The 17820-nt window shown below is 37.7% G+C and overlaps 1 protein-coding gene across 1 annotated transcript in view; it reads right to left on the reverse strand.

The window, feature by feature from the left end:
- The window catches only part of Grm7 (glutamate metabotropic receptor 7), a 769727-nt gene that overhangs the window by 170513 nt on the left and 581394 nt on the right, over positions 1–17820 (reverse strand). The window lies entirely within an intron of this gene.

The following is a 17820-nucleotide window of genomic DNA, read 5'->3' on the forward strand; positions in this document are numbered from 1 at the left end:
TGCTTATGCATTTTAGATACCAGTGCTGGGGAGAAGATAATGGCCAAGGAGCAGCCCTCAAGCACTGAGGCATGAGGGTTATAGATCAGTCCCCCAGATTCTTGCCAGTTATGAGAATATTCTAGACACTCTGAGTCTCCATGAGGACTTGGCTCCTGATGCCCAGAGTGCCAGTTTGTTCCTAAACACAGTTCTATTGGCCTTTTTCTCTTTCTTCTCACTCACCTACCCTCTTACATGTTTGCTGGGATCATCTGCCAAATCCTTGTCTCAGAACCTGGGTTTGGAGACATAAGGACTAAGACAGTATTGATGTCCCCCCACCTTATACACGGGTATACTAAGGTCCAGAGTGGTTTGCTGGACTCCAAAGGCTATACATTCTGCCGCTGTGCTGTGTTCCAGTCCTTAGCATATGCTTTTGAGTAGAGGCCAAGTGGGAATTCAGAGAGGTTTTACAGAGTGAGTGTAAAAAGACAGCTGCCTCTTCAAAGATGTGTAGGGTAACTCCAAGCCTGGTGGAACCAGGCAGACACAGCACTAATCATTAGTCATATGGAGAACAATGGCCTTGTTAGTTGTAAAGATTAAAATGCCTTCACACTGGGTACTGAATAGGACTCTCCCTTCCCCCAGCAAGGATCCCCTGCTTCCACTTTTCCACATTTTCTCTGGAGTGCCTGGAGTCTACCTATGCTCCAGCAACTTACAGGTTAATTCAGTGGGGGACTTTCAGGACCCTATGCCAGCAAGAGCTGACAACTGTACTCACTAATTGGTCCCCAGACCTTACTGGTTATTAAATATTTGGCATCTCATCCTCTTGGCAAAAAGAAGAGTACTAGCAAAGATATTTACTGTTTAAGTCCCATGCTTTCTTTCCTCTTCAAAATGTCCTATTCATCTCTTTGCTGAAAAACAAATATCTTCTTGATGCATTGGCTAATGTAAATTATTAATGTAGTGAACAATTACCCAGTTGGTATCTTTCCCATAGCACGGGAGCTAACAGAAGCCCACTGCTTGGAAGGAAGACTTCTACCTAAGATGTCAAGAAACATGATCTTTCCACAGGTCAGTAGTTCTCGAGAATTCCCTCCAGTTGGCATGGGAAAAACTAAGCTGGCAAAATCATGGTTACTGAAAAGCACTGTCAGTATGAGGTTCAGAAAGCAGAAAAAAAGTATATACAAAGTTATGAAAAATTGTGCTCTATATGTATATTAAGAATTGTCATGCATTCCACTGTCATACATTTAAAAATAAATTCAATTAAATAAAAAAGAAAGAAAGAAAGCAGAACAAAGGAAAATGACTTCGAGGGAGGCATCAGTGCAGCAGATAAACATTGATTGCCAAGTTCACACAACAGGATAGAGAGTGCCACTTTTCACACTGAAGAAATTATCTTTTCTGGCACTTCAGGGAGGGAAGGAGCACAAAACCACAATGAAGCACAAATACTGTGCAACTTGTGATCAAAGTCCCCTTGGTCATTTACCACAATCTAGATTAAATATTGATTCAGACCAAGGTATGCTGAATCTATTTATGTGTGATTTTTGATTTTTAATTGGAAGATTCTGGCTTCTTAGGGAGAGAGGGAAATTCAGAAACCCCATGAGAAATGACTAGAAAAAGGACATGAAAATATTCAAATTGGGCTTCAAAAGTAAAGAAACCTATCATGATTTTTGTTTGTGTTGGATGGAAGGAAGAAGGAAGAAAGGAAGGAAGGAAGGAAGGAAGGAAGGAAGGAAGGAAGGAAGGATTCATTTCACAAAGAAATAAACTCAGAGGCAGACAAATAATTGCCCAAAACCTAAGTACTTGGTAGAGGGTTTGTTCTTAAAGAAGTTACCTACCTCTATTACTTCTGGCCTCAGACCTGTGGATACCTTTATGAAAATCATGTCTTCGCTCAGTATTTATCTTAAGAGTTAAAGTCATCGTATACTATAGTGATACATGCATACCCATGTTTATAGCAGAACAGTTCACAATAGTCAAAAAAAAAAAAATGGAACCAGCTTAGGTGCTCATCAATAGATGAATGAATTAAGAAAATATGGTACATGTACACAATAGAGTCTTATTTGGCTATAAAGAAAAATAAAATTATGTCATTTGCAGGAAAATTATGTTAAGCAAAAGTGAGTGAAACTCAGAAAGCCAAGGGACATATGTTTTCTCTCATATGTAGAAGCTAGAGAGGAAGGAAAATAAAGGTGGGGCAGATCTCAAAGAAATAAAAGGGAGATCAGTGGTGTAGGGAAAAGGGCCCAAGGGGAGGAAGGAGAAGAGGGAAGGGGGATACTGCCCTGTTGCTTGCATTTTTTTTTTTAAATTTAAGTCAAAGGTGCTTTTCCCAACTCCAATCAAGACCCTTCTCATGAAATTGCAGGTGTAGAGCTCTCTGGGCAAAGAAAATTCATGCCAGAGAAGAGATCTAAGTTTTCACCACTCTACGTTTTCATTCTCAAGCACTGATTTAGTGTCTACCAAACACTCTGTGGGGCCTTGCAAGTGGGGCAGTGCTAGGGAGAAATTCACTGAAGTAGTTAAAGAAGTCACACTGACAATGGAAGAGGTAGAGTTTGGCAAGGGAAATTAAGAAACAGGAAATGTTTTATATTAGTCTTTGGAAGTTGAAATATGTTCAGGGGTCAGGATTTGGTTCAGAGGCAGAATAAGGCATGTTTAGGTAGTGTGTACAAGATACAGAAGTATGTCAGCTGGGTGCAGTGGCACATGCCTGTAATCCCAGCAACTCAGGAGGCTGAAGCAAGAGGATCATGAAATATCAGAGCAAATATGACAGATCCCAGACCCTCAGATTGGTTTGTGAGACAGAAACATCAATGTGAGCAGCCGAACAAGGATGGTGAGGTAGGGACAGAAGGCAGGAACTGAGAACAGTGCCCACCCTCATCCTGCAGGAAGGAGACAGTGGTAAGAAGTTTTACCAAATGGGAATGGCATGGTCTGTGGGTTTCTGGAAAGCAGGTAGAATAATAAGCATCATTCTAGCCAACTTTTATTATACTAGCTGCTGTCCCAAGCTCTTTTTATGTAATTATATCTTATAATAATCCTGTGGGGGGCGGGTAGGCAGCATTATTAGTCCCATTTTATAGAAGGGGAAAGTGAGGCACAGAGAGGTGAAGCAAAGTAAGTGGTAAAGCCACTTAGAGGTGTATGTCAGGAACTGTATCCAAGCATCCTGCCTCCATAGCCCAAGGTTTTTTAACACTGTCCTATCACCTTTTCACGAATGAAGAGCATATTGTTTTAATACAAATACCTCTCCATCTTTCAGATAGAAAAATAAAGGAAGAGGAAGAAAATTTGATGAGGGTAGTTCACACAGAAGAGTTGGCAGCATTTTCTGTTTTAAAACAATCCTATCTATCAGTCATTGCAGGTACAGACTGTTCCAAAAGCAAATTTAAGTACAGAGCAGAGAACGGCAGAAGGTGACATTTCAACAGTAGTCCCTAAATCCTAAATACCCCATTATAAGAATGCTCACAATACTGTTTGTGCCTAATAGGACCCTTGACAGGGAAATCTTCAAGACAGCCAGAAAATCGTCTATCGTTTTGCCACAATGTTGTCAGGTAATGACTAGGAATCCCATCAGTGAATCTTCAGCTCATATCTTCTTTCATTATAGACAGCCATCTCAAGTGGCAATGACATTCATTTGTGTAACAATAACAGTGATGAGAAAGAGAAGTCATCATTGGTTCCACCCCTTCTCACCACACTCCTGACAGGGTAATGGGGCACTGTTGATTGAATCCTGCCAACTGGCACTTACAGCCAAGGTGATCTACACTGTTAATGGAAAAAAATTAACTATCGAGAAATATGCTCACGAATCATGAAACTGACTATTTACCAACTCTGATACTAGCTTCTTATTGAAGCGTAAATGATTTCAGTGCCATTTCAAAAAGCCACTTACCTTTCCAGTGTATATCCATCAATGTGTTAAAGCTTGCTTTCAGAATATGATTTCAAATGGCAAGCATTGTGTTCCCGGCTAAGATAAAGGCCTCATGTCCCTATTCAGTCATTGTGAAGGCTCCCTTACAGTATCAGCACACAATAAATCAAGAACACATTTGTAATTTATGAGAAATTCAGACTTCTTTGTATTTCCCTACCACATCCTTCCAGTCTTCCTTGTTCTGAATTTGTTATTTCTTTTTCACTGTCATTTTTGGGAAGATGGTAAAGTCAAGCAATTGAAAACTCCCTCTATGTATGAACAGTTGAGTGTTCACTGAGGACGTTATAAGGAACACATACCTATTGGCTGGAGAGCTGTGTGGTTACCTTTGAGGCACAAGACAAAGTGGCATTGCTGGAGGACTCACCATCCCCCCACTGTTTCTCATCCCATTCTCTCTACAGCATAGAGGTTCCTCTCTGGGCGTCACAATCAGGCTAATGGGAGCGAGTAAGATTTAGCATCAAAAACTCACTGAAACCCCTTTCATCCTTAACAATGGGAAATTAGGTACACAGCTGTGAAAAAATAAGTCAGAACTCGCTTCCAGGAATGGGAAGCTTTTATAAATGCATATAACTTGGGAGCTGAAGGGGGACTTGGCTCATTGAGACTTTTTGTTTGGAAAGGGGGCACCTGCTTCTCTTCATAGATTTTTTTTTTTAAGAAGCTATTTGTACACTTGATGCACATAAAATGTTAGACCTGAGCAAAACATTCCTAGGAATAGACAGTGCCTACCTGAAAGGACAGGGATAGGGTGGACACCAGGTAGAGGAAGAACAAGGACTCATTAAGACTAAAGCCCCCACTTAGGACACAGACACTTTAATTTAAGCAGGAAAGCTTTGGTGGAACAAAGAACGGAGCTGGCTTTCTTAAGCAATAGGGAAAGATTAGGATGACACAGCTCAGTGGTTATGGTTTGTTGGTTCTGAAAGTTAAGGGACGGTGAAAGAGGCAGATAAGTTTGACATCTCATCATGACTCATGACATATAAGGAAGAGTATTTATTATCCCTGAATATGTCCAGAAGTGATGCCACCAAACACAAGGTGTCACAGAACTCTACAGAAGATGACACTATATGCAGAGGACATATCAGAGGCTAAAAAATTCTAACACAGTTCACCTCCTCAGAACAACTTGCCCATAATCACACAGCTTAACAGGACCCAGAAAACTAAAATTGTTTGCTCTAATAGGGCTTTACTATGCCATAAATTTTTCACCAGGAAAATAACATTACAAATTTAACAACTTCTTGATTAACAAAAGTCTAGTTGAATAAGTCGTCACTCCCTTCTTACAAAAATTAGTTGCCATGAATGTAAATAATCCTGGGCAAAGCCTTCCCATCAAATGACTATTTACTCAAAAGACTTATTTCAAACCCTTCCTTTGCTATGCCAGCCAATGCAAAACTAAAATATCATGTGCTTTTCCAATTCTTACCAAATATCTACATTAAAACAAGTACCCTAATCCAGATCCTCAAATCTTAAAAATAACTGCCTTTGACATTCCTCTGTGGTACTCAATGAACATGACTTTGTTTTATCAACAGTGTATTTTGGTAGCTTTTTCAGTGATGTGGCAGTCAGTACTCCAAATTTCAAGCTATTAACTACTGTATTCTACTGTTTTATAGCCTTTACAAGCAGAAGAATGTTATAGCTAATAATATACCTGGGATGTTTGGAATTGCTGGTTCATATAGTAACTTCATGTTTAACTCTGAGAAAATGCCTAATCTATTTTCTGTTATCCCACTATAAATGAAAGAAGAAAGTTGATTCCTACAGTTGAGGTTGGTGAAAGAAATGGGGAAAGGGTCACTGTCTTCTCCATATTTAACAGGTCTATGGTTTTGCAGCATCTTTTCTCACTACTCTGCTAGAAGCTGCATTCAGTTTCTGTAGCTTGGGCCACATTAGCAAAAAAAAAAAAAAAAAAAAAAAAAAAAAAAAAAAAAAAACCTCAATCAATAAATGAGCCAAACAAAAATACATAACAGACACTTCTGAAAAGAATAAAAATGTTCAATAAATATATGAAAAAATGATCAATATTCCTAAGCAATCAGGGAATGCAAATCAAAACTCCATTGAGATTCCCTCTAACTCCAGTAAGGATGGCAATCAACAAGAATACAGACAACAAATGCTGAAAAGGAGGTGGGGAAAATAGTACACTCATACATCTTTAATAGGACTACAAATTAGTACAACCACTTTGGAAAGCAGCCTGGAGATTGCCCAAAAGAAAAGTTATGGAACCCCCATATGACCCAGCTATCCCACTTATAGGTATTTATCCAAAAAAACTGAAATCACCATACTATAATGATACATCAATGTATATAGTGGTGCAATTTATAATAGCCATTTTATAGAACCAGTCCAGGTACCTAACAACAGTTGAATGGGTTTAGAAAAAATGGTATATGCACACAATGGAGTTTTACTCAGCTATAAAAAGATGGTGGCATTGGCTGGTAAATGGATGAAAATAGAGAACATTATACTAAGAGAAATAAATCAGACTGAGAAAATCAAAAGTCAAATGCTTTCTCTCATATGAGAAGCTATGGCAAAAATCATGGGAAAATCATGGGAATTTCAGATATTGCATGGATAAAGGAAAGATCTGGATTAAGGAAAGAGGCATGGGAAAGACCATGGATAAAGGAAAGAGGCATGGGAATTTGCATTTCCCAGAAGGCATAATTTTGTCAAATTAATTCTGCAATCTAAAGAGGTAAAAGATCTATATAATGAAAATATAGAAAAGAAAGAAACTAAAGAAGACCTTAGAAGATGAAAAGATCTACCCTGCTCTTGGATAGACAGAATTAACATTATCAAAATGACCATACTAGCAAAAGAACTATACAGATTTAATGCAATTCCGATGAAAACCCCTATGACATTCCTCACAGAAATAGAAAAAGCAGTCATGAGATTCATCTGGAAAAATAAGAGACTCAGAATAGCTAAAGCAATCCTCAGCAAGAAGAGTGAAGCAGGTAGCATCACTGTACCAGATCTTAAACTATATCACAGAGCAATAGTAACAAAAACAGCACGGTATTGGCACCAAAATAGACTGGTAGATCAAATGTACGGAATAGAGGACACAGAGACTAAGCCACATAATTACAGTTACCTTATATTAGACAAAGGTGCCAAAAACATGCACTGTAAAAAAAGATAGCCTCTTCAACAAATGGTGCTGGGAAAACTGGAAATCCATATGCAACAAAATGAAATTAACCACCCCTGTGCCTCACCATGCACATAACTCAAAATGGATCAATGACCTAGGAAGTAAACCAGAGTCCCTGCATCTAACAGAAGAAAAAGTAGGCCCTAATCTCCTTAATAAGCCTCCTACAAGAATTAAAAAAAAATCAATAAACGGGATAGTTTCAAACTAAAAAGCTTCTTCTCAGCAAAAGAAGCAATCTGTGAGGTGAATAGAGAGCCTACATAAAGATACCATAGAGAATTTATGTGTCTCTATTAAGCACCAATCAAAAATAGATTAAAAAAAAGACCAGTAGAGTAGGAGGAGGAGGGAGCAGAGGGAAAAAGGGGGTCCTGGGTACTGAAATGTAGCAAATTAAATGCCATGCATGGATGATTATGTCAAAATGAACCCCACTATCATGTGTAACTGTAATGCACTAAAAAACACATTTTTTAAAAGTGACATGTGGCCATAAACCTCACTGGCATTCTTCTATCAGGTGATATCACAATTCATCCTCAAAGTGTCCTTCTGAGATAGATATTTTGCTTGATTTGACTTTATTTTAAATACACAAGGGGTCTATGTTTAGGGATTGTTAATACGTTGGACTTTCAATGTCCAAAGGTCCAAGTGTTAAGGCTTGGTTCTCAGACCATGACTCTGTTGAAAGGTGGTAGAGCCTTTAAGAGGTGGGGACCAGAAGGAAATTTTAGGTCATTGGAGGTATACCTCAAAAGGGATGTTGAAAAGCTTCTCTTCTCTGCTTCCCAGTCACCATGAGGTAAGCAGCTTGCTCTAACGTGTATCCCCTGTCCTAATATTCCAACATGCAACAGACCCACAAGCAATGTGGCTTGTGGATCATGGACTGAAACCTGTAAAACTAAGAGCCAAATAAACCTTTCTGCTTGTTAAATTGATTAACTCAGTATTTTATTACAGGGACAGAAAATTGACTAAAGGGATGTTAAGTGATTTTCTTAAGCAACCAATGGAAAAGATAGAACTTAAGTGGGGACTTTTAATGGGGTTCTGCTTTATTACATTATTTCTTAGTTGTTTGCAAACACTTGAAATATAATTCTCATATTTTATTTTTTAACATAAAGTGATCATTCTAGAATTTTTGGTTTCTTAGGGCAAAAAAGTTAGGTACATAAACTCATCTTGTCTCCTGTCAAAATAACTGAGCTCTCTAACCTCATTCATATATATGTGTGTGTGTGTGTGTGTGTGTGTATACACATATATACACACTCATATACACACACATATATATATTTTTATTTAAATTTTTATTTAGTTGTTCAAAACATTACATAGTTCTTGACATATCATATTTCATACATTTGATTCAAGTGGGTTATGAACTCCCATTTTTACCCTGAATACAGATTGCAGAATCACATCGTTTAAAATCCACTTTTTTACATACTGCCATACTATTGTCTGTTGTGTTCTGTTGCCTTTCCTATCCTCTACTATCTCCCCTCCCATCTTCTCTCTCTACCCCATCTACAGTAATTCAATTTCTCCTCCTTTTTTTTGAACCTAAAATGCAAATAGTAATGAAATTCAACAAATATCCCCCACAGAATGTGGAGTATATTAATAAATACAAAGTGATTTGCTTGAATGCCTACAATGTAAACAAGAATTTATGGTGGTTTAAGTTTCTGTAATGTACATGTTTGTGGAATCCTAGTGGTAATTATAAAAACTAATAATCTTCCAGACATTCACAGGAAAGAACACTGCTAGATACCATTGATTACTAGAAGAGATGCTGACAAAACAAGGGAAATTCCCATTTCTTTCATTTCCAACATGTGTGAGAATAGGTACTAATGCATGTCTTCAAAGGAAAAAAACACTGTCTTTAAATTAAGGTAGTATTATATTGCAGGCTCTATTTACTGACCCGTAACAGATATTATTATATACTGACATGTGTTTAGGGTCATTAGTTTTATTAATCTATTATTACTGAATTGGAAAGCCAATTTCCTAAGTTTATAATTTAAAAATCAAGCATATGTTCAAATCAAATTAGTGGAAGTTAACTCAGAATCTACTGAAACTCAAGTTTAGGTATATGAAAATGCCCCTGGGAGTTGGGAGGTGTGGCAGTAATGTTAGTGGAGTTTTAAGTGAGTGGCTGTCAGGAATGGTGAGGTCTGTGGTAACTAGAGAGCTTTCACCCTGTTTAAAGGAGGCTGCTACTTTGATCCATCTATCTATTTTTTTTTAGAGGGAGGGAGGGAGGGAGAGAGAGAGAGAATTTTTTTATATTTATTTTTTAGTTTTCGTCGGACACAATATCTTTGTTTGTATGTGGTGCTGAGACTCGAACCTGGGCCGCACACATGCCAGGTGAGCACGCTACCGCTTGAGCCACATCCCCAGCCCTATTTTTTTTTTTTGAGAGAGAGAGAGAGAAAAAGAAAATCTTTTATTTTTATTTTTTTTTTAAGTTTTCGGTGGACACAACTTCTTTATTTTATTTGTATGTGGTGCTGAGGATCAAACCCATTGCCCCGCGTGTGCTAGGTGAGTACATTACCGCTTGAGCCACATCCCCAGTCCCCAACTATCTACTGATAAAGGGAATAAGAACATATTTTTGCCAGACCCAATCTTCCAAAGAGAAGCAAAAAATTACAGGTATTGTGGAATTTCCAGATTTATAAAATATTAGCAAGCAATGAGTTGTGTAAACTGCTTTTTCAATTTGGAATGTTTCATCCTGGGCTAGCTAACAGATATGCAGCAATACACACTGTTTTGGATTTATAAATGTCCTTTGTAAAAATTCAGAGATGCTGACAAACTGAAATAACTCTTGGCATGATGGTGGCAGGTTAAATGACATCTTTTCAGAGAGACCTTGCTTGTGCAGGTTCAAAAATCTAACATCAGGGCCGAGTCATGATTAGAGACCAGATTCATCTGATCTTAAATCCTTTCCTGTTTTAACATTTGCTCTAAGGGCAGCAAGGAAGGTAGCAGAAGAAACCAGCCTCAATCACTGGATTATTAGTTCACTTTAACCAAAGGAAAAGTAGACAAGACTCCTCCACTTGATCTCTCAAGAGCAGTAATTCCACCTCATGTCTTCAAATAACCATTGAAAGGTTTCTAAAAATAAATTAAAAGGTTTCTAAAAATAATAATCAATTTGAACAAAAGTAAAGTCAATTACTTTATCCATTTTCCTTCTTTTCTTCTGACCTGCCTTATCATTCAAAAGTTTATCTTTGCAATGTGAAGAGATCTATAGACTACTTAGAGAAGACTCAAGGAACCCTTCTGGTAGACCAAGTTTGTAAATTGTCTAATAGAGTCATGCAGAATTGCCAACTAGGGTCTGATTCTGAATCTATTCATTCTTCCATCCAGCATTGGAACACTAGGTCAACAAGTGATACAGTCCTCCCCTTAAGTAATTTATCTAATTTAACTGTCTGTTCATCTCCCAGTCCAAATAATATTGAACAAGCCATATATATATGCTAAGCATTATGTTAAGTGCTGAGTGTAAAGAAAAATAATCAAAAACTAGTACTAGAAATTGACGTATTGAGCATTTTTACAGATCATGTGGCATATTAAGTTTGTGTAACTACTGTTGTTCATGAGGTTGTAGCTAAAAAACTGGTGAATGTTCACTCCTCACCAGGCACTGCTCTACATCAGTTGCATATATTTATTTTAAATAATAACATTATGAAACAGGTACTGATGTGATCCTGGTTTACAGCTAGTTAAAGGAGAAATGAGACTCAGGTTCATTTGATCAGTTCATCTTCAAAGCCTGCACACCGAATCACTAATAATAAAGCTCCAAATTACAAGAGATATTAATTATAATAGGCAACATAAAAGAAGCCTTCAAATTAAAGCTGAAGTAGTACTGGGTTTTGACAACTTATGTTTTTCCTTATGTCAACACTGCTGATTATGTCTATTACCCCATATCCCACCCGTCAGGTTATAAATGAGTGTTTAAATTTTTAAAATATTTTTACTGTTGAAATTATGATACAATAATGTGATCAGTAGTTTTATAGAAAGGTGTAAGTAATTACTGATTTGGGGATATTTAATTTTATTAACCAGTGATTTTGCAAATCAACTGGTCTCGTGTCTTTATATATCTGACAAATTCTAAGCAGCGTAAAAGGATTCCCTATTGGACAAAATCAGAACTTTTGAAATTAATTTTTAGTCAGATTAATTTTGTGGAAAAAAATTCTGCCTGCTAAGAGTGAAGACTAAATTTTATTTTTCTTGTCCATCTTCAATAAAAACAAAAAACAATTTATTTTTAAATTTTTTATTATTGTAGTGGATGAGATTATAAGAGTATCTTATCTAAGTTGTTTTCATTTATTAATAACCAAATAGTCCAAAAAAGTATTAAAAATGACTGTCTATAAAGAATTTCTTAGATTTCAAACAAGTTTTGACTTCTGTGTTCTGGAACTTCTACCCCGTGGCCCCCATGGATGTACCCATTTCCAAGAGACATTGTTGGTATCCCAGACGAACCAGCACACATCCAGTGGCTCATACCAATTGGAGAGGCTTAGTCTGCATGCCCATCTCTCACTATGGCCGCAGTGATTGGCTTAGACTAAAGCAGCTGCCATCCTTGAACTTGTAAACATCTAAGGCAAGCCACGTGGCTAGAGAAGGAGACTTGGATTCTTTGTTCCCAAAGGAAAAAGGATGGCACATGACTGCCAATAACATCCACCATTAAGAAGACTACAAGTTCATTATAAATGGTACAATTTTTAAAAAGACTACTGCACTAGTAGTGATTCAAAACATAGATTCTATCTCCAAAGAGCTTTCAGGTCTCTAGGTGTGACTTTTAAGTTCAATAGGGAAGAAATCACAGAAAAAGCTAACAAGCTTCATACCACAGACATAGAAAACCAAAGTAATTCAGAAAAGACAAGCAATATTCACTCCATTTTTATTGAAGAGAGAATGCCAATCACTATAATAAGTTGCCTCTTAAGAATAGCTTAAGATTTGCAGTCCCACCAGCAATGTACGAGTGTGTTTGAGTCCCACCATCAGTGTATGCATATGCCTTTTCCCCCACATCCTCGCCAACACTAACTGTTGGTCTGCATAATAGCTGCCATTCTGACTGGAGTGAGATATCTTACAGTAGTTTTGATTTGCATTTCTCTAATTGCTAGAGATGATAAACGTTTTTTCATATATTTGTTGATTGATTGTATATCCTCTTCTGAGAAGAGTCTGTTCATGTCCTTGGCCCATTTATTGATTGGTTTGTTTCTTTGTTTGTTTTTTTGGGGGGGTGTGCTTAGCTTTTTGAGTTCTTTATCTATCCTAGAGATTAGTGCTCTCTCTGATGTGTAATGGGTAAAAATTTGCTCCCAAGATGTAGGTTCTCTACTCACCTCACAGATTCTTTTGCTGAGATAAAACTTTAGTTTCAATCCATCCCATTTATTGATTCTGGGTTTAATTCTTGCACTATAGGAGCCTTATTAAGGAAGTTAGGACATAATCCCACATGATAAAGATTAGGACCTACTTTTTCTTCTAGTAGACACAGAGTCTCTGGTTTAATTCCTAGGTCCTTGATATACTTTGAGTTTTGTGCATGGTGAGAGATAGGGGTTTCATTTTGTTACATTTGGATTTCTAGTTTCCACAGCACCATTTGTTGAAAAGGCTCACCTTTATTTCTATCATCAATAGAGTTCATGAAATATTTGTAGAATTTTCTAAAGCATCCACATTCCATTCCTTTCCCTTTTTTTTATTGGTGATTGAACTCAGGGGACACTTAAGCTCTGAGCCACATTCCCAGCCCTTTTTATTTTGAGACAGGATTTTGCTAAATTGCTTAAGGCCTGACTAAGTTGCTGAGGCTGGCTTTGAACTTGCAATCCTCCTGCCTCAGTCTCCCAAGCCTCTGGGATTACAAGTGTGAGTCACCACACCTGGCTCCTTTCCTACTTTCTAATATATTCCCTACTGCAATTTTTAAGCAGTACTGCATTGTGCATTCTAAAGCATTTTTTTCTTATTTCCTTTTTTTTTTTTTTTTTGGTTTTTGTGTGTGTGCTGAAGATTGAACACAGTGCTTAACCACCGAGTCACATCCCCAGCCCTTTTTTATATTTTTATTTAGAGACAGGGTCTCTCCAAGTTGCTTAGGGCCTTGCTAAGACACTGACTTTGAACTCACAATCCTCCTGCCACAGCCTTTGGGATTACAGGTGTGTGCCACTGCATGTGGCAATGTTTTTAAAACTACTACTTATCCTTCAAGATTCATTTTAAATATAACTGGATTTTTCCCCTTAACTCAATGTCTATGTGTAGTCCCTACCATGTAATTATCTACTATACATCCATTATTGAATTCTGTGGACTCAGAACATAGGGGCTTGCTCTTTTTAGTCTATAGACACACTACTGAGAAGCAATACAATACATATTTGTTGCTTTTGTGTCTTCTGTGTTCTCCCAGGAAGTATGTTTTTGTGAAATCTCTTACTAGTAGAATAGAAAGCTGAAAAATTAAGGTTATTTACTTATGAATTGCAACTGGGAGAGTAAGTGACTTTTCTGGTTCTATAATTCCCTTTTGGAAATTTCTCATTAGTGCAGAAATATTCTGGTACAGAGCCATGCAGTCATCTCTTAGAACACAGAGGAGTCAGGGCTCAGAGCTACCACACTGGCAGTAACAGTACATGGAATGCTCCATTAACAGAATATGCACTACTAGGCACCTCAATTATAGCTGATCGCATGTAGAAAAGGCACGTGAGTCTGCTCTGCAGCATTGGGATTCAGACAACCTGAAACTTTCTTGGCTCAGAAACTCACCTGCAATTACTGACTTCAGAGAAAGCTCTCCTGAAATTTTCATTTGCTAGAGAAGATATAACTTGGGATTGCAAGGGTACCCCTGAGTCTTTGCAAATGAAGAGACCATCCGCTACTTGAAATGCTTTGTATTCTTCTGTTGCTGAGAGGAAAGCAAACTTATAAAACAATGCTTGCTGTAATTCCACTCTTGCAGATGTGTTAAACTGAATCCCAACAAATACAACAGAAGGAAGAGCATGAGTAGAGTGATGTATGACAGGATGCCAATCACTGGATAGGACACCTGAACCGTGGTCATTGGTTCCAAGTAAGAGGGATGAGGTGAACTCTAGAGAGTGTACTTTTCTCCTTTTCCTAAAATGACTTAATTCCAAATTAATAATAAAAGGGGTCCACAGTATCACCTCCTATTACAACCTGCTATCTAAGTGGTCACTCTAGTTGAACTAACCCAGATTCTCACCCCTTTAAAAATAACTGTTCATGCCTTATTCATCCCTCTAGATTGCACGCAATCCTAAACATAAACAACTGCATCCACCTGAGGACTCGGGGAGACCATTAGCTCTTTATAACACACTTCCCTCAGCATGACAAAGTAGAATCAAATGTATCCTCACTTGATGCCAAGCCAAAGATACACTTCAGATCTAGCTTTCATAAAACCAAAAGAAAATTCAAAGTATGTAGTTGGCCCAACTTTCCAGGCTAATAGAATATTTTAAACTGGGTACTGTTTGGAGTAGCAGGAATGAAATTGTATTTTTTTGTAAGAAGTTTTGAAGGCCAGGAGTTCTCTGCTATTCTCCTTTCTGTCTTCTTAAAGCCCATTTATAGGTTTATAACTTACTTTTTAAAAAAAGATAATTATAGCTCAAAACTCTTGTTTGCATTTCAGGCTTATATCCATTTCATTTGGCTTTTGAATATTTAAGAAGTCCCACATATTTTTAAAAAAATCCAAGTTAAGAACTGGCAATCCTGATTTTTATTCCTCCTACTGCCTCCTATTCTTTCTCATCTGAAGGGGTGCCAGCATCCACAAAGCCCCTTAAGTAATACATATATACCTCTCATTTGGCTTAATCTCCACAGTCATTAAATATGTCTAAGCCAGTGTTTCTTAAAGTACCACCTACATTACCCAGACTTCTTAGAAAGACAAACATTCAGGTCTCCCTTAGCACCAGGACTTTTCAATCAAACCCTGGGGATGAGGCTCCATAGTTCATGTTTTCACAAGCTTCCAGATTGTTCTGATAAACACTCAAGTTAAAAATCACTTCATTAAGCCACCCTACTGTCACCCAACATCTGCAATACTTTTTTTCTAAGTTATTCTTTATTCCTTAATTTTTTAAAATTTATTTTTGTGTTGCTGAGGATTGAACCCAGTACCTCACACATGCTAGGCAAGTGCTCTACATTGAGCTAAACCCCAGCCACTGCAATAGCCTATTAGTCATTCTATTACCCTTCTTTTCCCTTCCAATTCATTTTCTTCCCAGCAAAGTAATTTTTATTCCTTAATTTGAAGAAGTCACTTCCTTATTATCTCTTAGTGGCTTTTAAATGCACTCAAAGTTAGAGTTTTCACCACGGTGTACTAGGAACCTCGGAGATAAGACTTTTACCAACAGTTCTTGCATCTTCCCAGTTCCTCCCCATCACTGATGACACTAGAGCTATGTCAGCCTTCTTATCAGCTAGATGCTCATCCTGTGGACCCTACATCTCCACTTCTATTCTTCACTAACCATCTCTCTTGTAACACTCTGGAATAACCACATACCCATCTCTGTACTTGGACACCTGGTAATTCCCTCCTACATGATCAATTGGCAATTGAGAACAAGTATCCTGTTTCCTTTGGCAATATATATTTACCCACTGCCTCTCACAGAGTGTATCCAAAGACAGGTATTGTAAAAAGAGAACCATCACCAAATTTGTTGAATGGCGTAACGAATGTGATTCTCACAAGGGATATGATACATAAGCAGTAAACAAAAATAAAGTTAGTATTGATACTGGTTCTTAACATTAGTGTGCTTAAGAAATTCCAAATCATACATGAAGCTGGTAAATGCCAGTTGGCAAAATCTTATATACATGGACAAATCACGCATTCCGAAAATTAAACATGATGAAGCTTGTGCTAGAAAAGATTAATCACCTATTTAATGTCCTGGGTTTTATAATAATCTCTGGGCATTTCACATATACCACAGACCTTGGCTATACTTTTAGTCTTGGTTGAACCATCTTTCGATCACACAATACCAGGTAAATCTCCCTTTAGGTAAGTCCATCAGATTATACCACACTTTGATTCTGCTTTTTATCACTATACCTTGGATTTCTTTTTTAATTTTCTGTTTTGCTTTATTTTTTAATTCCTTTTTGCATACTAGATTAGGGCACCTTGCATTCAGGACAATTTTAGCTGCTTTCCAGCTATGTCCCTGAGCATTCATCTCAGCTAGGGTTGGCACTTGCTATCCGGTTCCATTCATTCTTGGATGCCACATTGTAATCCTTTAGGTTCAGGCTTGGTGTCAGTTCATTTGGCTGGTGAAACTCAGGAAAGGGAGATGGAGAGGTGGACAGGTATAAGCAAAGTCAGGCCCCAGGAATGGGCAAATAAGGTTAACTGGCTTGTGATCACTTTACACTGTTCCCTTTTTAGAAACCATGAAACAAATCCCCATCCCAGCCTCAGATCCTGATTCTGTTTTCCACTTTCAATGATTCCCGAAGTGCCTCCAAAGGTACAGACTGATAAAGACTAGTGACATCATTTTCAGCTTCAGAAGAGACAAAGAATATTCTGGGAAAGGACTATGATGGTTAACTTTATTTGTCTACTGGACTGGGCCAAAGGGTGATAAGACATTTGGTCACATGTTATTCTAGGTGTACCTGAGTGGGTGTTTCTGGATAAGATGAACATTTTAATCAGTAGACTGAGTCAAGCAGACAGCCCTCCCAAATGTGTGTGTCTCATCCAACCTATCCAAGGACTAAACTGAACAAAAGCAGCTGAATAAGAGACAATTCTACCCCCTCCCTCAATCTCCCTGAGCTGGAACATCAGCATGGACTTGATCCTATGCAAACAGTGGCTGTTTACTTGAGATCACATTTTAAAGAAAAAGGTAGCAGTTATGGAAAGTGCTAATACTGCAATTAATCAGATAATCTCAGTTTAAACCAAAATGACTCACTAAAAATCATCCAAAGAAATAAAAAAAAAAAAAAATCATGTCACCTCCAAATAAGGAAGAAAGGAAAGGACAAAGGAAAGTGTAAGAGAAGGATCCCATAAAGGTGACAGCAGATAACTTGTTAAGCAATATAAGCTTTGGGTTAAATGAGATAATTCACAGAGGTTATAACTATAGTGCAAAAAATTCAATACACGTTTTCTAATGCATGACCATGATCATCACCCTTACTGGTACTATTAGTCCTTGCTGGTGCCAGTAACAAATTGCAACTTCACTTGTGTATGCATGCACACATGAAAACAAGAAATACCTGTTGGTGGAACTGGAGTGTAACTCAGTGTTAAGTGCTTATTTAGCACCTGTGAGATCCTGGGTTTAATCCCAGCACCAAAAACTGAGAATAATTTGTTTTACTGTGCAAATTAAAA

This window comes from Callospermophilus lateralis, chromosome 20 (assembly GCF_048772815.1).
Source record: "Callospermophilus lateralis isolate mCalLat2 chromosome 20, mCalLat2.hap1, whole genome shotgun sequence".
Classification (NCBI taxonomy): domain Eukaryota; kingdom Metazoa; phylum Chordata; class Mammalia; order Rodentia; family Sciuridae; genus Callospermophilus; species Callospermophilus lateralis.